Source organism: Armigeres subalbatus, chromosome 2 (genome assembly GCF_024139115.2).
Source record: "Armigeres subalbatus isolate Guangzhou_Male chromosome 2, GZ_Asu_2, whole genome shotgun sequence".
Classification (NCBI taxonomy): domain Eukaryota; kingdom Metazoa; phylum Arthropoda; class Insecta; order Diptera; family Culicidae; genus Armigeres; species Armigeres subalbatus.
The window spans coordinates 337,716,648-337,740,901 of record NC_085140.1 but is presented as its reverse complement, the minus strand read 5'-3'; the positions used below and the strand labels follow the sequence as shown (position 1 = coordinate 337,740,901).

At 40.5% G+C, this 24,254-nt stretch overlaps 1 protein-coding gene across 4 annotated transcripts in view; it reads right to left on the bottom strand.

Annotated features, from left to right (window-relative positions):
* Positions 1 to 20,908, bottom strand: part of LOC134212819 (metabotropic glycine receptor) — a 282,981-nt gene extending 262,073 nt beyond the window's left edge. For all 4 annotated transcript variants that reach the window (XM_062691023.1, XM_062691024.1, XM_062691025.1 and 1 more), the window contains exon 1: positions 19,745 to 20,908. The gene's annotated coding sequence lies outside the window, so the exon portion shown is untranslated. The remainder of the gene's footprint in view (positions 1 to 19,744) is intronic.
* Positions 20,909 to 24,254: the final 3,346 nt, after the last annotated feature.

The window sequence follows — 24,254 nt, the reverse complement described above, 5'->3', positions numbered from 1 at the left end:
AAATAAACTAAGATATTCTTCTTCTTAATGGCATTACATCCCCACTCTGGGACAGAGCCGCCTCGCAGCTTAGTGTTCATTAAGCACTTCCACGGTTATTAACTGCGAGGTTTCTAAGCCAAGTTACTATTTTTGCATTCGTATATCATGAGGCTAACACGATGATACTTTTATGCCCAGGGAAGTCGAGACAATTTCCAATCCGAAAATTGCCTAGACCGGCACCGGGAATCGAACCCAGCCACCCTCAGCATGGTCTTGCTTTGTAGCCGCGCGTCTTACCGCACGGCTATGGAGGGCCCCAACTAACTAAGATATTACGATATCTAAATGTCGCTAAAATAGGCCTCTCAGGGGAAACTAAAGGTATGGATTTTGAAAACTGTTCAGCAGCATATAAGCATAAAAGCATATGGAGACGCATGGTACATTTGTGCGATGATTAATCTTTTTTTTTTTTTAAGGTTTACTGGCGGGACTCTGAATAGAGTAGAAACCTCTGCACCAGGCCTTTGATGATACCGTTGCATAATTCCTTTCGAAGCACCAGCCGTACACGGAACATGTCGTCCAAGAAGACGCTGTTGCAACTGAATCAGAGGGAATTACGTTCATAAATAGTCAGACAGGTCTCATGCTAACTAACATCGTTATAGTTTAAAGTCATTTTTGTCATTTTCTTGTCAGAGTCAAACTATTTTGTCAGTTTTTATGCTATTTAGACGTCTGTTGTCATTGTATGCGCTCGAAATCGACCGAAACTGAGTCGGAAGTTTTTTTTATCAAGTATAAGAAAGTGTTCAATCCCCGATTTATAAAAAATGACAAGTTAATAACTTTTGAAGCAGTTTTCCAGCCGTACAAGGATCATGTCGTCCATTAAGACACTGTTGAACTGGCTCAAAAGACATTACATTTACAACTCTAATAGATACTCTCTCCCATTATCTCATTCCTAATCATATAGATTTTTTTAATCTTTCGTTTATTTTGGAGGCTCAATTGCCGAATCATATAGATTGATCTGTACGATGTCATTCTTGTCTTTATGGTCAGAAGGTATGAAGTATGCGTTCCTTGAATTACTTTGTTTGCCTAAGTTATTGGTTCATCCTGTGTCAATACTATCAAACACAATGTAAGTTATGTCTTGTAAAAAGTGGAAACTGTTCGTGCATTTAGTCTATTTTATTGTTATTCCTTTGTCAAGGTATTACTATTATTATGTTCTAATAAGTAGCTTGATCGTTTCCAAACTAACTGTCATTATCTATCATGTACTAATGATCAGTTATGAGTCAGCTATAGGATTCACTTCTCGGTGGCAAAGTAAAGCTTCATCACGCCTATTCCCTACTATAAGTAAAAATTATCGTGAATGAAGCCGTCATAAGATTGTTCATATACCATCATTATAATTTGCGGTATTTTTTATTATTGCTTTTCGAAGTGAGGCATAACAAAATAAAACTGGCACCACGTTCCTAGTTTCCTAGTCTTAAATTTTGTCTTGTTTATTAAATAAATGTCTAGCTAGCTAAATGTAAGCGTGGCTACGACTCATCGTCACAGGGAACGCATCAGAAAAGAATTGCCGAAAAGAAGAGAACTCACATTATTATCACTGATAAAAAGGCCTCTGCTTGGCTGCACTACCATTCAAGGCTCCAAGACACGAGATCCGTTGGATCACATGCAAATGCCGTAAATTAGTGCGTCAATGCCAGATATGTAACGCGGCACCAAATAAAAATAGTCAACATGTGATACCACCACGATAGGATATGTCTTTGGTTGCCATATCAGTGCTAATGGCGTAAGCCGACCCACCGCGGCAAGGTAACATATCCGAGGGGAAGGACATTTGTGCGATGATTAATCTTGTGATTAAACTGTTTTATGCAAATTTCATCACATCCGCTTAAATAACCAAATGAACAAGTGTGCAAGCATTTATATGCAACTTGTATCACGGAAAATTTACGCATTCTGCTACGGTTGCTAGTTTGTTATGTTTCTAAGGATCCTCATTCTTTGTAAGGTCAGCTGTAGTACAGATTCTGTTATTTAAAATGTAGAAAAATTTCGATTTACTAAATCCAATATGAGTAACATTCACCGATTCAAAAAAGCTTCATAACTAAAATCAACCCAGCATGCCCCTGCAAGCTCCCAAAGCCCTTGCGTGAAATGTGCAGTCTAAATTAGTTTGATGCAGCTGTTCTTGGTTCTTCAAATTGTTCTGGAGTCCAGATAATTTGACCCACAAAGACAACTACGCATGGCGTCCCATCGGAATCAACCCAGCTTGTCCATAGAAGTTCCTAGAGTCGTTGCCTATTCTGTGCAGTCCAAATTAGTTTAATACAGATGTTCTAGGTTCTCCTGGAGCTCACCCAGTAAACCACATGTCGTATAACAAACAGCAAATAAAGTCGCATTTAAGTCCATCAAAAATCTGAATCGCATTGTATATCAAACTTTGTCAGATTTATGTCGAAAGATGTTGTATTGAATGCATCGTATACGATAATTTTTACCGTAGTGAAAATCAATCGTAATTGTGTGAATAAAAACTTGTAATGACTTATACACCTTGCAATATCCTATATCAGTGCGAATGAATGTCTATGTGAATCGTAAAACAATCGAAACCACTTCAGTCCAAATGGATCGTAGAAGTTTCAAGCAGTTGTAAAGATATAAATTGTGTAGTTTATGTTGGACATAAATCCGAATTACTTCAAGATGTGCAGTTTGGTGCAGTGGTAGAGTATCCGCCTGCAAATCCAAAGATCGCATGTTCGAGGCTCAGTGCTGGTAAGATTTTTTTTCTATTTTGCATATTTGTATGTTAATCGTAATACTGTTCTCATGATATCGGGAAAAATCGTATAGTAAAACTCGTATGTACCTATATCGCCTCCACTTTGGTACGTATATAGCCAATCTGTGCATTATATACGATTAAGTTGGTTCTTATATAATAACCTATATCATCAGATATAGGTACCAAAATGTTGACTGGGCAGATGGTTTGATCTATTATCCAATCGGAATCAACCCAGCATATGCATATAAGTCTATAGAGCCCTTGCGTATTATGTGAAGTCCAAATTAGTTTGATGCAGATGTTCTAGGTTCTCCAAATCGTTCTGGATAACGGATCAATTGGTCTACATGGTCAATTACTCCTGGTATTAAATCGTAATCAACCCGGCATGCCCATATAATACCCTAGAGCAGCGGTTCTCAACCTGGGGTATATGTACCCCGATGGGTACCTTCGCTGGTCCCAGTGGGTACCTCGAACCAAAATGCGTAATGGCGAATGTATAACAATTCCAAGAAAAACTTATAAATAATGTTTTAAAATTTCTTCTCTGGGACGAAAGATTATACGGACAAAACGTCGAATGAACAAATTTTAAAAATCTCCTTTGTAATCTACCTGAACGAGACAAAATATTGATTAACATGCTTCTGAACTAAAATCAAAAATACTAAGGTTTGGAAGCCTCCAAATGAGAGACATGAAGCCCTTTCTCTGAAAAGCTAAGTAGCTTAGTGGCAAGAAGCTTGGAAGCCTTCTTTCAAGGGGCTCCTTCCAAAGCAACTCGGAAGCCTCCTTTCAAGAGGCTTGGAATGCTCCTTTCAAGAGGCTTGGAATGCTCCTTTCAAGAGGCTTGGAAGCCTTCTTTCAAAAGGCTTGGAAGCCTCCTTTCAAAAGGCTTGGAAGCCTCCTTTCAAAAGGCTTGGAAGCCTCCTTTCGAAAGGCTTGGAAGCCTCCTTTCAAGAGGCTTGGAAGCCTCCTTTCAAGAGGCTTGGAAGCCTCCTTTCAAGAGGCTTGGAAGCCTCCTTTCAAGAGGCTTGGAAGTCTCCTTCCAAGAGGCTCGGAAGCCTCGTTTCAAGAGGCTTGGAATCCTCCTTTCAAGAGGCTTGGAATCCTCCTTTCAAAAGGCTCAGAAGCCTCCTTTCAAGAGGCTCGGAAGCCTCCTTTCAAGAGGCTCGGAAGCCTCCTTTCAAGAGGCTCGGAAGCCTCCTTTCAAGAGGCTCGGAAGCCTCCTTTCAAGAGGCTCGGAAGCCTCCTTTCAAGAGGCTCGGAAGCCTCCTTTCAAGAGGCTCAGAAGCCTCCTTTCAAGAGGCTCGGAAGCCTCCTTTCAAGAGGCCTCAGAAGCCTCCTTTCAAGAGGCTCAGAAGCCTCCTTTCAAGAGGCCCGGAAGCCTCCTTTCAAGAGGCTCAGGAAGCCTCCTTTCAAGAGGCTCGGAAGCCTCCTTTCAAGAGGCTCAGGAAGCCTCCTTTCAAGAGGCTCGGAAGCCTCCTTTCAAGAGGCCTCGGAAGCCTCCTTTCAAGTGGCTCAGAGCCTCCTTTCAAGAGGCCTGGAAGCCTCCTTTCAAGAGGCTCAGAAGCCTCCTTCAAGAGGCTCAGAAGCCTCCTTTCAAGAGGCTCGGAAGCTTCCTTTCAAGAGGCTCAGGCCTCCTTTCAAGAGGCCTGGAAGCCTCCTTTCAAGAGGCTCGAAGCCTCCTTTCAAGAGGCCTCAGAGCCTCCTTTCAAGAGGCTGGAAGCCTCCTTTCAAGAGGCCTCAGAAGCCTCCTTTCAAGAGACTCGGAAGCCTCCTTCCAAGAGGCTCGGAAGCCTCCTTCAAGAGGCTCGGAAGCCTCCTTTCAAGAAGCTCGGAAGCCTCCTTTCAAGAGGCTCAGAAGCCTCCTTTCAAGAGGCTCGGAAGCCTCCTTTCAAGAGGCTCGGAAGCCTCCTTTCAAGAGGCTCGGAAGCCTCCTTTCAAGAGGCTCGGAAGCCTCCTTTCAAGAGGCTCGGAAGCCTCCTTTCGAGAGGCTCGGAAGCCTCCTTTCAAGAGACTCGGAAGCCTATTTTCAAGAGGCTTGGAAGCCTCCTTTCAAGAGGCTCGAAAGCCTCCTTTCAAGGGGCTCGGACACAAGTTTGTATGGTGCTAATTCCACTTGTATCACATATGGCTATCCCTGTTACCCTTCCATTTGTAATTATATGACGATTCTCACATCCACATAGCATGGAACGTGGCTTATGATAGCCTTTGGTCGCTTCTTTCCTCATTTGATATATAGTCCAGATGATTAGCGCGTCAGTCGAGATGCGCTAAGTTTGGAGGGTCCAGGTTCAACACCCGTCTTTGGCCGGTTTTTTTTAACGTGACTGAGGTTGTCGAAGTATACAGCATTTCATTCTCCGATGGGGGAGTGTAAAAATATATTCAATGTAAACACAAACGTATTAGGGAGCGTCCACAAACTATGTAATGCTTAGAGGGGGAGGGGGGTTAGGCAAAGTGTGACGCTTTATACTAAATTTTCAGATGTATCATACAAAAAATGCCCATTTTTGCGTAACGTAATTAATGGATCTTCCCTATCCAGTTCTTATTTTCTCGTGACCGGGGACCCAATGCAAGGGCCTGTCGTTTACTTAATGCTATATGTGCATATGTCGCAAATTATGGCAAACTGTACGCGAAACTAATGCAAGATTGCAATAAAATGTTGCATTCTCTGGATGGGTGTAGTATTAATCCAATTCGGAAAGCCCGTTGGTCATTTTTTTTGCAATATATTTCATAAGTAACCATTTAACCGAGAAACTGCATATGTGACATTTCTGGCCAAAATTAGATTTTTATATATTCTGAATGCTCGTCGTCGTCGATTTTTTTGTTAAAACTACATATGTACACGAACGTTTCAGAACCTAAAGGGCCCCAGGGTGTTGAGTTCTACCTATTATATTTAACTGTATCAAAAAATCGAAAGATTCGGCGCTAATGTGTTCAAAATCATTGTTGTTCTCTTGGAATTGTGTAAATTGGATATATGCAGTTTCTCAAACAAATAATTCCTATTTTGATTAGGTTTTTGCACCGATGGAAGCAGTGTCCGTTTTGTTGTCGCTATCGTCATCGTCATGGTTCCGATTCCAAACCAGCATAATGCATGGTTCAACGTCCCAGAATTCCACGTTTCGGTGGTCGGGATGTTGGCTGGCTGTCTGGTGGAATGTCAGCCTTTTTCCAACGTTTTCCCGCTGCTTCTTAGTTTCGCCAGCAAAGGATGGTATGCCAACGGGGATGATTTACGCTTATCCAAGTCGCGTATGGTCGTCCGTGTGTGGTTTGAGTGCACTCACATGTGGTTGGATGGTGGCTGTGTGTATGCAAAATTTGACCATCATGTATAATTCCGGAATGGCGGAACGGCACATATCTGTCAGCCGCCGGGCAGAAGAAAGAAGCTACCAAAGGCATTCATGACACGTACCAACCAGCAACGTAGTGCTTTCTCAGTACATATTGGGTTTGGCTCGGTAGTTGGGTTGGATGTGATACGTGAGTATAGGGGAACAACAACTGAGAGATAAGTGGTTTTGGGGGTTAAAGCGGAAGAAGGTTCCACACATAAAGGGTCATTAATTTTGTCCGGTGGTTTGCTTCCGAGAATCACATCGTATACTATACTCGCCACTAGAATGAATTTAACATACATAGTTGTGGACATTTTGATGATGCTACTATTTAAGCTGAGCACACGAAGCTCACGGTGTATTTTGAGTCACATTTTCAGGAATTCGGAACTGCTTTTTTTGCGTGCGTGTGACGGTAGTCGCAAAAAACTATACCGAAATTGTTCTGACAGCCAAGTAAAAGAGCTTAAGAAAGACATTTCAGTTTGTTTAAAAGTTTCATATTTCCTAGAATCAGAAGTGGATGTTAGAATTATTCCATTATTAATAGAAACCGAGACTATATTGCCCTCGGACAATCTTCCAATCATTTTCATTGTACACGAACATTCTTGAAAAACGAGCATCAATTTGTTGTGAATACTCTTTCTTTGACCAGAACCTATAGCGTCAACACGTTAAAACGTTTTCAGCCCTGGAATGGTGCGCTTCAAGTTAAAGATATCAGCAATATTTTCTCAAATTTCAAGTCAGATCGTTCAAAAATTTGACTCGGTCGCCCATCTCCCAATTGCCCAACCAAATAAGCCAACGATTAAAAAAGCGTTCAGAGATGTGACTGATTGATTACAGTTTCAAAGCTTGATCCTTCCACGAACAGACAATTAACATCTATATAGAGAAGAAAGAAAGCAACAGGAACGTGGGTTCCGCCATGATGAAGTGTCACGAAAATCAATAAAAACATAATTAGGAACTCGCCAATATGCGAAGGCAGCCACAAAAAAGAATATTTCACGGACTGGCACATAATCACCGTGGGTGGGTGGGTAGATTGGCTCAGTCGGCGCGCACGTAATGGGACGTAAGTAAACACGCAAATTAACGGTCGAGCCTGGCCCCATTAGGCGAAAATGATATCCCAAACTTTTCTCGATGGTTTTTTTTTCTTTATTGATAAGGGTACACGATATGATTTCTTTGTGTAAGACCTTGTGTACGGCAATGTCACATCACATTCAGTTACTTGTCTAATTATGTATGTAATTCGGTAGCTTGGACCCATCACTTGTAAATAATCAAAATCAAAATCATTATCAAAATCTCTGAATGTATAGATTTTTCTCTCTTACATTTTGTCTTTCTCGTACACTAAGTGTACATAAATGCTATAGGATCACTCTAAAACGTACTTTTGATAGAAGGTCCAGCATAGTAGTGGTGGAAATTCGTGATTTAGTGGAATACCACCGTCCGTCCCCATTTGACTACCAAGATATTGGAAGCTTTCAACATTTTCCGCTGATTGCCAGATTACTGTGAAGCTGGAAGGGATCGGCTAATCTGGAAAGACTATTCCTGCCGAAGAGAAGTGCTCGAAAAGTTAAGCATCCTCTACATATCAGAGCGCCGCGGTGCGGCATTGAGCTAAGAAGAGTGCAACGTCATTCGCCAATTGGAAGTTATTTAGGTGCTCCATGGTTATGGGCAGCCATAGCAGTCCAAGGTTTGGATCACGGTCAATCGCGCCTATCAGAATGTTGTCGATTACGATGATGAACAGTAGTGGTGATAGACTATATTTTTGTCTCATACCGGCTACGACCCGGATGAGACCCCGTATTGTACCTCAATGAGGTAGATGATTTTCACAGGAACCCCCTTGCGCCTCAGGATGCCCCACATATTCTCGTGATTGAGACGGTCGATTTTTCGTAATCAATGAATTCGATGACCTGCTCCAGAATGATGCGAAGCGTAACAATGTGGTCCGCACGGAATCTTCTGGCGCGGAACCTCCTGAATTCGGGCAAGGATAATTTTTCATAGGACTTTGAGAACGGTACACAGCAACATAATGCCTAGCCAGTTATTGCATACAGTCAGGTCATCCTTTTCGGGCTCCTTCACTAAGAGTGCACCCAATCATTGGGTCAGGTTCGAGCATTTCGGATAATATGAGATCGACCCCTGCGCATTGTTTTATATTACACAGTAAATAGCTTTAGATTTTGTTACAGATTATCCAAAAAAAATTCTAATAAGAAATAGGAAGGGTGTACTAATTGTCGCCATACATAAAAACAACTGTTTTTTAAAAAAATAAGTAAAAGGCATGCGAGTCAACTTTATGTATCAAGCGAAAGTTTCCAGCTCCTTAGAACAGCGGTGAAAACCACAATAAAATTTGTCATAATCCTCAAATTTGATTAATACATAATAGGAACGCATGCACCATTGTTTTCTTATGGGATTTTCCAAATAAGGACCACTAGTGCGACAACTGGTGCAAAGGACGTCAAAAATTAAGAAAAATCAATTTTTACAATTATGCTTTGCTTGTTTTGGAAGAGATCAAATGTGTTATCGTATCAAATGAATATGCTTTATCGATCTGAACTTGTTTTGGGGTGATTTGATTGGCCATTTCGCATATAAAGCACTAGTGCGACAACTGGTGCTATAGCCACGACTGGTACATCTAGTCTATGTAAAAGTTTGATCAACTAGTAGGTGGGTGTACCAATTGGTTGCCATACATAAGAACAACTGTTTTTTTTTTAAATAAGTAAAAGGCCGCATTGACTTTATATATCGAGCGAAAGGTTTTTACTCCCTGCTCCTTAGAACACCTGTGAAAACCACAATAAAATTTGTAATAATCCTCAAAATTGATTAACCCATAATAGGAACGCATGCACTAGTTGTGGCACTATTCATAATACTGGTAATACTGGTCAAAAATTAAGCAAAATCAATTTTTACAAATATGATTTTTTTGTTTTAGAGGAGATCAAAGGTGTTATCGTATCATATAAATATGCATTATCCATCTGAATTTGTTTTGTGGTAATTTGATTGGCCATTTTGCATATAAAGCACTAGTGCGATAACTGGTGCTATTGCCACGACTCACTATGGGGGATCCCCATACAAGCGAGCGGTCAAAAATAAAATTGGACTTTTCAAGTGATTTTCCACTTTGCTTTAGCTGTGTATGGTCGAAATAGCATGAATATATAATTTCTAACACCCCCCCCCCTTTAGGGATCGTCTATGAATTACGTAATATTTTTTTTCATAAATTCGATTAACGTGACAAAGCAATCCAATTTAGGAAGTTTAATTTTATATGTTTTCTTGAGGAGAAGGAAGGGGGTTGTACAAAACTAAGTACAGCAATTTATGGACATCATGAACCCTCCCCCTTCTCCATCCTCATTTGTGGACTGTCGTCTATATATTTTTGTATATTTTTGCGGAAGGTAATCATTTTTGTGGGAAGAAAGTAACAAAACGCCTCCCCTACCAATAAATCTAATAACTTTTCATTGCTCTAAATCTGAAGTTGGCGGCGAGAGAACCGAATTAATGTTAAAAGACATTAATTTCATGACATTCGGTGATATTTTTTGTTCTTACTCTCATGCCTCACAATTTGTATTTAGAACAATCTGTTTGACAAAGTACTAGGTTCTGAAGGATCCTAAAGCATTAAATGTTAATCAAAGAATCAGAAGTCAAGAACGAGTAAAGTACGAGACACTGAAGACGTCCTAACAGGTCGAAATACGTATATGTAGAACTAATACGAGTTGGTGGAATAAAATGGAATTTTACTAAACTCGTCTTATGACAGTGAAAACATTCCACTAAAAAATAGTTAAACAATTTTCTTAAAGAATCAGAATTGGAAATAACTTTTGAAAAAGGGTATTAGCAAATTAGAAATCGCAATCCCATGACATTTGTACAAGTTATTCAAAAAATAAATGAGAATAATATATTGAGAATAAAAAATGTGAACATTCATTCATTCCACAATGCTCCATTGTTCCGAAAAGCAAATTTCTTTCAATTTGAATAACAACACTATTTAAATTATTTTTGATTTGTTTTCATGATTTCTACAAGTTATATATAGCATCATTCTTTTTCTGTGTGAAGGTTTAAATCTTTAATGATATTTTCTTCAATTCCATCAACGATGGAAGATGACATGAATTCATCTAAAGTATCAGAGGATAAAGAACTTTTAAAAATCTTCAAATATTACAAAATTACGCATGGCATAAGAATAACTAAGTGAATTTTTTCCAATGTCTCCTCGTTATCCAAATCGAGCTTAAAATAGATCTGATTCATGTAAGGCACGAAGAAAATGTCAACATTTGCCTCTCTTGATCATTTTCTTGCATTATGAGTTCTAAATTTCTTCTTTTTTTATATTGACTTTCCGCTGGTTGTTCAGCCAGTGAACCTCAAAGTGTAGATGAGTGAATAAATATTTCCCTACCTTTAGCCAGACATTCATGAACACTAGCAAGAATTTCATACTCCGTACTAACTAAGATATTGTTCGTCTTTACTTTTGCAATAAACATGTCGGGAATTATTGATTCCATGAGATTTATAAATATTTACATACTATGAAACCTCATATTTAGTTCTCCATCAGTAGCTAATGAATAGCTCAGAAAAATAGGTTTAGGGAAATGACTCAAACCACTCAAGCCCCAAACGCAATTCAGCGGAATGGCGACGGAACCAGTAAAATTTGACAGGAAATATATAAATTCCGTTACCGTTACCGTTGTGCTGCATTGTATTGGGGTTTTATTCATTCACTCCTTTGAAAAGTTAAAAAATTGTTATAAATAAAGTCGAAGTTATTACCAATACATGTATTTTGACCATACCCTTTGAGCCCATAGTTCAGTCTGGCCCATTTTCAATAGGAAACGATGGGACTAGATTTCCCGTCGAATGAAACTTGTTGCGAGAAAATCGTACACAAATAAGCGTCTAAATGGCGATTTGCGCACATACATACAGACGCGCATGCACACACATACAGACATCACCTCAATTCTTCGAGCTGAGTTAGTTGATATATACCACTACGGATCTCCGGGCCTTCTATCAAACATTCGTTTTGGAATGAGCATTAACCTTGGAGTACGAGAGAGGCAAAACACAGTAAAAAAATAAATGTAAAAAAATCAAAGTGATTTAACTCTGTTAATTGCAAATACTGGCAAGAAATTATTTCGGGAAATTTTAGTCGAAGCTTCGTCCTTGATGTGCATCATAAAAGAACCCGGGGATTTCTGAGGAAAAAGTTCTTCACTATCAAAGTTGAAAATAGCGTCGTTTTTGGAAAAAATATTGTTTCCGCATTTTTTCATTTTTTTCACAATGTAACCATTAGTTTTTGCATACCATTTTAAAGCTTATACAATTACCTTTGTAATGATGTATTAACATTAAAGAAAAACATTAAGAAAATATTTCAATAAATAGTTGAAAGTAAAATATTTTTCAGGAAATTTGTTAACTTTTTACCCATTTCTGACTTTGACACCTTATATCTTTGGAACTAGTGCACCTAGAGACTTCAAATTCAGAATTTCTCTTAATTAGAGTATTGACAATGGAGAGAAAATATTTTAAAATAATTCGGAAGACATGACATTTTCGATTAATGACCGCCCGAAATCCTATAGTGCGACTGGTACATCTAGCCTATCTAAAGTAGAGCTGTGCGATGATTTTAGGCGCCGCCGCCACAATTGTTAACAGCTGCAATTTTTAGCTCACGCCGCCGACAATTTAAGGCCACTCCTGACGGAATCCAAGTTCCAAAGTGCTCGCGTTTTCGGGGGCACATCACTTGATTCAGAGGCGGCGCACAACTGTCATTTTTGTTGATTTAGCTTTGCTGCGTCGCAGCATGCGTGAAATAATAAAAATGACAGTTGTGCGTTGCTTCCGTATCGAGTGGTGTGCCCCCGAAAACGCGAGCACTTTTAAACTTGGATTCCGTCAGGAGTGACCTTAAAGCGCACCAATGACATTTTCACCGTATTAGCATCCTTTCATCCGTTTTTTATCTATTGGGAATTTTTTTTTTCATTGATTGCAGACACCTTGATATAATGTGCCATCAGAGAATACTGATGACTGTATCAGTTTCGCATTTCTTGTATTATTTCTTGTGAAAGCCTAAGTGGGCGTTTGACAAACATGGAGTTTGTATAGGAAGACAGGCCAAATTGTATATATATGTATATAAATACATCCCATTTAGGTATCACGGAAAATACAAAATGATTATGACAATGTTTGCATTACTATGACTAGACTTACTACATACGCAAGTGAAAAAAAACGTAAAAGTCAAGGAAAAAGTTATCAGTTTGAACCATGAATCAATAATGTTGGTTTCTCCTTGAGTTAAAATGCATCATTTATATATTTAGCACACAAAAGATCTAAAAATAATCAAATGTTCCTCTATAACTGATTACGAACCAGGTAATTCTACTGCAATAAGTTTGGGAAAATCCTCCCCCCAGGAATTCTGGGCAATTCCTTCTTTTAGTAATCAAGTTTATTTTACCCACTGGAAATCTTGGAAACTCCTCCACCAGCAAATCCTTCTGTAAGAATACTGGGGAACTGAGCTTTCCACTGTAGATATCCTGAGAAATTCCTCCATAAAGAATTCCAGGCACTTTATTACTATTTCTTTCAATTCTGAGGAAATTGTTTAGCTGGATTTCATTCACTCTATGCTGCATATGCCAACTGGCATTCTACGAATGTTGATTTTTTTTTTGAGAAATGAGAAATCTTGGATTCTGTAATAAATTTTTAGAAGAGTTATGCAGAATTTATTACAGAACTAAGAAAAGCCATCGTAGGCCGGACTGAGAATCGAACTCGTCATCTAGCCTTTGCTAACTGGCCAACTGGAGAAACTATTTTTGGAACTGTACATGTGATATTTTTGGCCATAATGAGATTTTTATATATTCTGAATCCTTGAACATCTTGAACACTATAAAAAAATTAAAAACAGCTTGTTCGATCGTTTTGGTGTCTTCGGCATTGTTTTAGGTCAGCGGTTCTCAACCTGGGGTACATGTACCCCTGGGGGTACCTGAGACAAAAATGCGTAATGGCGGATGTTGTATTATATAATTGCCAAAAAAAATTCACTTTAGAATTGATCTTGAATTCTTGTTTTGTTCTGCTGATTTCATATGACGTTACTATCAGAGAGAACAGTTTTTTTTTGTGTTGAGCGGATTTGTTGTCCTGAATAAAGAGCATAATTCTTATGAGGTTGTGGATTTGGTGAGATTTTACAATCGCTGTTCAAAGCTCAAGGTCAAAATCTATTACGCCCATTTAGAAAAGTTCATCAATTGATAAAGTGAAAATGGATTCTAAAACACAACATAACCTGTTGACGAAATCATAATTTCTATTTCGTAATTGGCCAGAGCTATTTCTATGAAGTTTGGGACAGGTTCTATGACATGCATCACGTCATTAAGGGCAAATAGAAACGGATCTATCGACGAGGTTGCTTGTATAGATTTAAGCTTGTTTTTACATTGGAGGTTAATAATCTTCATTTGAAATATTTCAGGTACATTGTTCATAACAGTAAACGGATTTGAGAACATGAAAGTTTTGTTACTGTGTGTCAGCGAAAAAGCTTGAAAAGTCCAGTAAACCTGCTGTGCCAAAGTGTTAATTTTGATTTGAAAACTTCAATGTTGGAAAATAAAAGTTCGACGTGTAGATCCTTGCTTTGCAGCTTTATATAAAAGTAATCAAAATGTTTATGTATTCATTCACTTTTTCAAGATCATTTGGTTCGAACATTGATTTTCCATTGAGTTCGATTTCCGAGATTTGCGAGAAATTTTTTTTCTATTTACCACGGCAGTCAACGAATTTCCCGCTAATACAGCCAATCTACGTATTCTGCTTCCATATCTGTCAACATCATTTGAAATTGGTGGTGGTTGAGCTCCCTCGCGTTGATAAAGTTGATTGTCGATCGTCTAAGCTTCAAGAATATTGATCGTTTTCGCACATATATTTTCTTGGTGAATATGCAGGGAAATGGCATCATACAGCTGGTGATGCTTTTCTAGAAATATCATAATGACAGTGTTTTTTCCCATGATTGTCGATGCCTGCGACATCAGATGTAAGGCCATTTTTTAAAGGAGAGCCCAAGTTCCTTCACACAGGTCATAACAATTTTTCTACAGTCTTTTCCGGTAGTCGTTGCACTCATTGGAATCAAAGCTGCCAATTCTTCTGTGATTTGAAGACGATCTACAATTCCCCTTGAGAAGACAGCTACCTGTGCCATGTTTTCACATCAGTATTTTCATTACTTGCGGGAATATAAAATCTAAGGCAGGAGTCTTTTTCACATAACGTAGTTTTCAAATCTTCTGCGAGAACTTTTGATCTTTATCGTGTTCCGCGACAAACTAATGCTACTGAAAGAGGCTTTTCCTTAGGGCAGACGATATCAAGAACAACAGATATGCATTCCGTAACAAGTTCTCCGTTCTTTTAATTGGAATGGTTTCAACTGTGTTGACAAAATTTCACCAACAGCAAAACTGACACGTGCTGCATTTTCAGGCTTGGTGTTGGCTCACTCTTCCTTAAGTAATTTTAAGCAATATTGTAAATTTATACTAAATAAGCACCTTACCTTTGAAGCTTTTCTATTTTTTTAATTATCCAATATAAGTATCACATTTCGTACAATGCTTAGTCTCGTTAAAATTCCTTCAAAATCAAATCAAACATAATATTCTCTCAACACAGAAGCAATTTTCGAACAAATTAAGGAAACTGGTTTTCTTCTGATAAGGTGAATAAAATTTCTCTTGCCAAGTTTCAATGAAAACGCGATGTTTACATCAACTTTCTGTTTTCTGAGGTCAGTCAATGCCTTAAATCCTAAGATTCTAAATTCTCAAAAGTGTTTCAAAAACTTCTTAATTTTTTTTAGAACAGAAAATCAAATTTCTCAAACACTGACACTTAACATTTTCTTTCATTTCTAGAATTTTGATGAGAATTGCAAAATTTCACTCAGGCTTCAATATTTTAAAGAATTTTCTTAACCTAGTAAAAATTCTAAATCCTTGCAGAGTTTTTAAAATTCTATTACTTTTCCTTGGCACCTGTTTAGCGTACTGGTTTCGTGGGATCAAACCCCACCGAAGGGAGTGGTTACCCTTCAATACCTTTTCCGAAGTAAGTCTATCACATGTTGTGCAAATGCATAATCGAGTTTCAGACATAGTTATTAATTTCCACTCCGGGTGGCTTAATACCCGGAACATAGGCAATTAACTTTGAGTGTACCTTCTTGGCATTATATTATTAACTGCGATGCTTCGGAACTTTGTTGTTATTTTGCATTGCTGGCACGACGACACTGCCCAGTCGAGAAAACTTTCTGAACCGAACCGAGAATCGAACCCAGCCTCCTTCATCACGGTCTTGCATCAGAAGACTAAAAGCTTCAAGAACTGTTTTATTTGTATAAAACCCCGAACATCCTTAATTTTTACCCTTTCGGTGAAAGTAGCAAGGTTGAAAATTGATAAGTCGATGTACGTAAATTCGTCAGAAGCCCAAAATTATGTTTTTTGAAATTAAATTTTTTGAAAATTTTTTGAAAATTCAATCAAATTGAATTATAAGGTTTGATAAAAGTCCAATAAAAATCAATTACCCTCTTTTACATTTGAGCTTACCGGTAAATTAAAAAAAAACTAGGGGGTACCTCAAGCCGTGCCATGGTCTGAAGGGGTACCACCTAAGAAAAAGGTTGAGAACCGCTGTTTTAGGTAATTATTGGAGCTATGTGAAAAAATATACACTGCGAAAAAAAAGTTCAATCACTGAAAATAAAACTTACAAATCGATTTTCTCAAAAACCATTTTTTTATATTTTATTATTTTTTTTGATATGTTGTAGCAGATAATATATGTACTTTTTCGCACTATGGTCATAGTGGAGAAATGATGGACAAAAAATTATAATTTTTCTAAATAAGATGGTTTTCCAAAAATGGACGAAATCTACGACGGTTCTTCACGCGCAACCGGTGGTTTATTGAATAGTTTCAAAAGTAGCACATGCTCCTTGCGGTCCTTAAAATGGAATGTGATCGCAACATATGTTCTGCGCTATCCAAGAATAACTCATATAAGGCTCGTCGTACTAGAAATCCCTAAAAAAGGATCTTAGGGTCCATACGCGTAACCAAATGTGGTTCAACTGGTTTCAAAAGTATAACATGCTATTTGTGGTCCTCAGAATAAAATGTGACCACATCTGCATTATCAAAGAAATCTCTGAAGCGATGCCTAATTGTCTACACGCGTAACCAGACGTCTATCAACTGGTTTTAAAAGTGATAAATGCTCTTTATGGTCTTTATAGTAAAATGTGATCACTACGTATGTTATGTGCTATCCACGAAATCTCTAGGATAAGGCCTCAGTTATACAAGAATTCCCTGGAGAAAGACAGAAAGTGTGGAAAAGCGGGAATCGAGCTGGGAATTGACTCCATAGTGCTGGGTAAGATGCGCCAACGTGTGATTGGGTGGCAGCCATACAACGCAAGGATGTGCAAGCTGAGGATAAAAGGCAGATTCTTCAACTATAGCATCATCAACGTGCACAGCCCACACGAAGGGAGACCCGACGACGAGAAAGAAGCGTTCTATGCACAGCTGGAGCAGACATGTATAGACCGGTCATCGGACCGGATAGTCTGCATATCGTATCGAACGACAATGGCCAACAATGTATAAACTTTGCAGCCTCCCGCGGAATGGTAATCCGAAGCACTTTCTTCCCCAGCAAGAATATCCACAAGGCCACATGGAAATCACTTAATCAAGTATCGGAAAACCAAATTGACCACGTTCTAATCGACGGTAAATTCTTCTTCGACATCACGAACGTTACGCACTTACCGCAGTGCGAATATTGAATCCAACCACTACCTCGTTGCAGTATGTCTGCGCTCAAAACTCTCGACGGTGTACAACACGCGTCGGAGTCGTCCGCCGCGGCTTAATATTGGGCGGCTACAAGACGGTAGACTAGCCCAAGACTACGCGCAGGAGCTAGAAGTGGCACTCCCAACGATAGAGCAGCTATGCGCAGCGTCTCTTCAAGACGGCTGGAGAGATATTCGATCCGCCATTGGTAGCACCGCAGCCGCTGCACTAGGCACGGTGCCCTCGGATCAGAGAAACGACTGGTATGACGGCGAATGTGAGCAGTTAGTTGAGGAGAAGAATGCAGCATATGCGAGATTTACGCACGATTGTTCTATGAGAAGAGAACCGTTAAAGTTAAACCGTTCACGTAATGGCCACGTGCCACAGCCCGATATGTGTAAGGACCTAAACGGGAACCATCTTACGAACGAACGTGAGGTGATCCAAAAGTGGCGGCAGCACTACGAAGAACACCTGAATGGCGATGTGGCAGACGAAGATGGCGATATGGTGATGGACCTGGGAGAACGCGCACAGGACATAATTTTACCAGCTCCGGATCTCCAAGAAATCCAGAAGGATATTGACCGGCTGAAGAACAACAAAGCCCCTGGGGTTGACCAACTACCAGGAGAGCTATTTAAACACGGTGGTGAAGCACTGGCTAGAACCCTCCACTGGGTCATTACCAAGATTTGGAGGAAGTTTTGCCGCAGGAGTGAATGGAAGGTGTCGTGTGTCCCATCTACAAAAAGGGCGATAATATGGATTGTAACAACTACCGCGCAATCACATTGCTGAACGCCGCCTACAAGGTACTCTCTCAAATTTTATGCCGTCGACTAGCATCAATTGCAAGGGAGTTTGTGGGGCAGTACCAGGCGGGTTTTATAGGCGAACGCTCTACCAAGGACCAGGTGTTCGCCATTCGCCAAGTACTGCAGAAATGTCGCGAATACAACGTGTGCACACATCATCTATTCATCGGCCGCATATGATACAATCGATCGGGACCAGCTATGGCAGCTAATGCACGAACACGGATTTCCGGATAGACTGACACGGTTGATCAAAGCGACGATGGATCGAGTGATGTGCGTAGTTCGAGTTTCAGGGGCATTCTCGAGTCCCTTCGAAACCCGCAGAGTGTTACGGCAAGGTGATGGTCTTTCGCGTCTGCTATTCAACATCGCTTTGGAAGGGGTAATACGAAGAGCAGGGATTAACACGAGTGGTACAATTTTCACGAGTGGTACAATTGCCAATAAAGAAATTTGGCTTCGCCGACGACATAGATATTATGGCACGTAACTTTGAGAAGATGGAGGAAGCCTACATCAGACTGAAGAGGGAAGCTAAGCTGATCAGACTAGTCAGCAACACGTCGAAGACGAAGTACACGATAGGAAGAGCCACCCATCGCGAGTTTGCATCGGTAGTGACGAAATCGAGGTGGTAGAAGAATTTGTGTACTTGGGCTCACTGGTGACTGCCGAAAATGATACCAGCAGAGAAATTCGGAGACGGATAGTGGCTGGAAATCATACGTACTTTGGACTCCGCAAGACGCTCCGATCGAATAGAGCTCGCCGCCGTACCAAACTGACAATCTACAAAACGCTCATTAGACCGGTAGTTCTATACGGACACGAGACCTGGACGATGCTCGTGGAGGACCAACTCGCACTGGGAGTTTTCGAAAGGAAAAGCACCGCGTACCATCTATGGTGGGGTGCAGATGGCGGACGGTAGCCTATTAAATCGATTTAAAATCATACCGTTGATTTTTAAGGAATTATTTTACCACTTACTATTGAAATACAATACCATTAAACGGTTTAAGTAAGTGTTAACATTCAGCTGTTTATAATAAGTATTATTATGAAATGGTAGGGGCCCTCCTTAGCCGTGCGGTAAGATGCGCGGCTACAAAGCAAGACCATGCTGAGGGTGGCTGGGTTCAATTCCCGGTGCCGGTCTAGACAATTTTCGGATTGGAAATTGTCTCGACTTCCCTGGGCATAAAAGTATCATCGTGTTAGCCTCATGATATACGAATGCAGAAATGGTAACTTGGCTTAGAAACCTCGCAGTTAATAACTGTGGAAGAGCTTAATGAACACTAAGCTGCGAGGCGGCAATGTCCCAGTGGGGGATGTAATGCCAATGAAGAAGAAGAAGATGAAATGGAAGATTACGCCGGTGAAAACATGTCTACTCTCGTACCTAGAAAAACCGCAAAAGTAAATTGAAATCATAGTCATTTGAAAATGGTTCTGCCCAACATTGATCGTTGTAAATTGAAAAATGGATTTCGCGAGAATTTCAGCAAAGCTTTGTCACCTAGGAACTCTTAGAATTCTGTTCAATTGTGGTTTTGAATCAGCAAACCAACATCGTTCGCTATACCGTATACCTTCATTTAATGGATGATTGCCAAAATAAGGCATTGTTGCTTTTACCTTGACGTCAGAGTCCTGATGATGGCAATATTAGTGCTTCCAAAACGTATCCTCAATATGTAACGAGCTGATTCAGAACTCCCTCTGTCAATATGAGTTGTTTTTCCTTCCTTCTACGATTGGGTCACTCTATTTTCCTCGGGCCATAAAACTTTTCCACTCGAGTGGTCCAGGCAACAGTGGAAACATCACTCGCTGAAGTGGTCCACAAATGAGGGTTATTACCAAGGTTGAATCCGCCCGTTCTTCATATGCTCCTCAAATCCATGCTGTTTTATCCACTCCTAATAAATTTTCACTTGACTGGGTTTGATTTCGTTACTTTACTTCCACTCGCTCGTGGAGCACCCGCAGCGTGTTTTTCTTGTCAGGGAAATCTCCAGCAGATGCACCCGCGTCGATATCTTCCTGAGAGCGAATGTCGTTGCAGCAGGGAAGGGTACACAAGAGCAGAAAATATGAAAAATCACCTTTCTCTTCCTCGGTCTCCTGGTTCACACACGACACGGCCCTTCTTAGCCGGACTGACACACCATCAAGATGCTCGCAATTTTCCGATTTTCCACTTTATTAAACTGTGCACTTTTCACTTCATCCAACAAATTCGATCCAACAGAATGCTCACTTCACGCGAAATGGCCCCATACTGCACAACATCTGCCGACGATGACGATGACCACTTGAGACACGGACCCACTCCAAATGCTTCAGTGCTCCATTATAAAAAAAGAAACCCTTCCGGAAAATAGATATCCGAGATGAAATCTGAACCACCGAAATTTGCACAAACACACGACGCCGCCACAACCGCAATATTCTGGACGTGGCTACCGTGGTTGAAAGCACACTGCCCGAAAAACGGAGGATAGTTTGTACAAAGATAAACCAATACGACCCCTCACCGCTGTTTTCACAGTTTTTCCCAAGAAATCAACAACAGCAGCAGCAAGAACGGCAACCCCGTACCACCCCAGACGGCTGGCAACAACAAGTAATCGCTACAACAACAGCACGGAGCGACCAGCGGATAGTGGAGTAGTCCCTTTCAGATTAGCTGCCACCACCCATCAGGTAGATTGCAGGCGACTATAACTGTACAGCGCACCACCGATACGAGCTTCCGTTCGGACCGAAACCGGTTCTTAACTCAACTTGTCCCGCAGGAAAACGCACCTCGACTGACGGCCAGAGCCAGAGCGCGAGTGAAAATTTGCTCGGATCGGACTACCGCGCGCCAGTCTGCAAAATTTTCCAGCTTGCTCCCCAATTCGCCAAAGCCACCCACCACCCAGCTTATCGCTCGGGTTTTCCTCTCCATCTTGCTCCAGGAGACACGGTGGGGGAGCGGTCGTTGTGTTTGTTTGATACATGTGTGAGTGAGGGCTCACGGTTGCCCTTTTGTAATTCAACGAACAAGCTACTACGTGGTTGGAAAATGCGAAACGTGGTCCGGAACAAATTCTATTGGATTTACTTTATAGAATTAAGATTTGTTTATTACAAATTTAGAATACAGTCGACTCTCTACATCTCGATGTTCTATAATCTCGATAATCTCGATGGTATTCTCTAATCAACATACATTTTTGCTTTCTACATCTCGAGAACTTCCATATCTCGATGTGTTCTGGTCATATTTTGTTCTCTCTCTATGTCGATATATTCAAATGTCTAGGCTACTAGACCATCTTTGGGGAAAACAAACGCCGTGCTGTCTAATGACTCAGGTCGAACCAGCGTCGAACTTTCTTGAATCGGAGAATTACCCGAGAACAACCAAGAGCTGTCAAGCTACTTCGAACTAGGTTCTCAATGGACGCTCATCAAGCAAATGAATTTGCTTTTTTTGTTACTTTGGATAAATGCAAGAATCTTTACTTTACTTCCTTTGCGGAGTTGCGGTTTCTGTTTTGATAATTTCGATTCATTTGACAACCGTCAAAATGTTAAAGTCCCGAGCTACCTCGAGTTGGTCGAACTTGCTCGGACACGCTCCCAATCGGTGTCAAGCGACTCGAAGTAGGTTGGAGTAGCCCAACTGAACGCAACACAACCAACTTCAAGTTGGTTGAAGTAGCTGAATGGACCCAAAAATGAGCTCGAAAGTGATTGCAATCTACCTACTCCGAGTCATAGCACAGTTCTGAGGACGTTATTCATAGCAACGAGTTTTTTTATCTTGTAACCAATAACCATTTCAGTGTTCCTTCCATTCGTCGATCTCTCCTTATCTCGATGGCGCCTTTAATATCGAGATGTGGAGAGGCGACTGTAATAGTTTGAAAAGTGATAGCTCTGGTATCATTGCCGCTTTGCAACGCTATTATTGCTCAGAGAAAGTCACTGTCAAAATAATGTTATTCTTTGGCCTCGACTGAGACTGTTAGCGAGTAAATTAATTTCAGACTCAAGTAACCGACTGAATCGCCTTTTCAAACAGCTTCCATAATCCTGAGAGATAACTTTTCGGAGAGGAAGGATCCTTGCCTGCCCAGGCTTCCGGATGGGGATGACTTTGGCTGACTTCCAGGGCGTCCCTTCGTAGTTCGTGCCGTCGCACAGTGGTGCGTTTGGCTAAAATCGTGAACTTTTTGTTTTACCACTTTAGGGTGTTATTTTTTGGCATCGGTTTCTTCGGGAATAAATTTTAGAAAAATATGGCGCATCGAATGACGAAAAGTTGTAGTTCCATTTTTTGCCACAGGTGGCGCTGCAAAATGTAACTTCTTTAATAAACGATTTTTAAATATGGTGTCTTTGGCAAAGTTGTAGTGTAATTTATTATGAATTTTATTGCTGAAGACACCGAGTGTCCATCTATCATCGTTTTTGAAATACGGTCGTTTTTTATGGACAGACCCTAAAAAACAGTATTTGAAGATATTTTCGAAACTAACAGTTTCAGGTCAATACAATGTTCTACAAAAATGTATATATAATCAAATTAGACCACTTTCTGGAAGATACCAGGGATGTTTTTTGCAGACATGTCTTGTTATCGGCGATTTAAGGTCGAAAATAGTGAAATTTGAGGGCTTCATATGCAACAGAGGGGCGAATTGGGGCAAGGAAATCCCCACAGGATTTAAAATATCTAGTCTGTAGTTTCATATGCATATAATTATGTCTGTCTCCATGTGTATCCAAACAAGTATTTCTGAATTTCATAAATCGACATTTTCAACTGATATTTATATAATAATTGAGATTTCACCACACTGCAGACCACGCTGTTGAATGTTAATGTCAAAAGAAGTGCAGCGTGAAGCTATTTTTTTGTGCTCTTCATCCAATCATTTCACACAATGCAAATCTGACGTCACACGCTACTAGGGATGTCTTAAAATCCCGAATAATCGATTAGTAACTAATCGATTACTATTTATTCTTATTGAATCGATCCATCGCTGGGTAATAATCGATTTAAAATTAATCGAAGTAATCGATTAATTTGCGACATCACTGTAACGCTAAGCGAGAGAATTAATGAGTTGACACCTTAACATTATACAATTACCAATGAATCCCAAGAGTTCGGGTCCGAGGAAGGCAGCCAAAGCCTATTAGGGAAGTGTTGGCGGGTCTTGATCTCGAATACATGTCCCTTGTCCCTCTAACATCAGCAACTTTGCATTGTGTGAAATGATTGGATGAATAGAACAGAAAAATAGCTTCACGCTGCACTTCTTTTGACATTAACATTCAACAGCGTGGTATGCAGTGTGGTGAAATCTCAATTATTAAATAAATATCAGTTGAAAAAATAAATACTTGTTTGGATACACGTGGAGACAGACATAATTATACGCATATGGAACAACAGACCAGATGTTTTAAATCCTGTGGGGATTTCCTTGCCCCAATTTGCCCCTCTGTTGCATATGAAGTCTTCAAATATCACTATTTTCAACCCTAAATCGTCGTCGTCTTTGACTTGTGAGGGATAGTAAGCCACGATGAACTCCAACGGAGATGGTGACTTCCACTCCAACGGCTTTGATGATTTGGAAGCTAAGTCCGACAGCAGGCGGTAGGCGATGTTGCTCCGCAATGCGAATGCCATTCCTCCCCCTTGTTCGATCGAACCTCACCAGCCTAAAACCCGGAATTGTTGCACTTACCTCAGGCTTCAGGTGGGTGCAGTCTCTCGCGAAATGACCTGTTTCCCCACATTTTTAACACATGATGGATCTGTCATGGTGGCCTTTACAAGCTTCTGTCTGGAGTCCAAATCCCAAACACTTGAAGCATCTCTCCGCTAATTTGTTCACCTCTGGGGTGACTTTCAGGGTATTTCGACCTTCGATGCCTTACTGGCAGACGAATCATCGCTGTCTGTGAGCCTCCGTACGCCTTCCTAATCCGGATCGACATCGCACCTCGCCTTGATTACACTGCGCCTATAGTGCACCCGCAGCTCCTCTTCCGACGTGATCTCTACACAAAATCACCATCTCAGGAGTTAAGGCTTTGACTTCCGCCTCTGAGCCCAAAAACTTCACCATGCTCA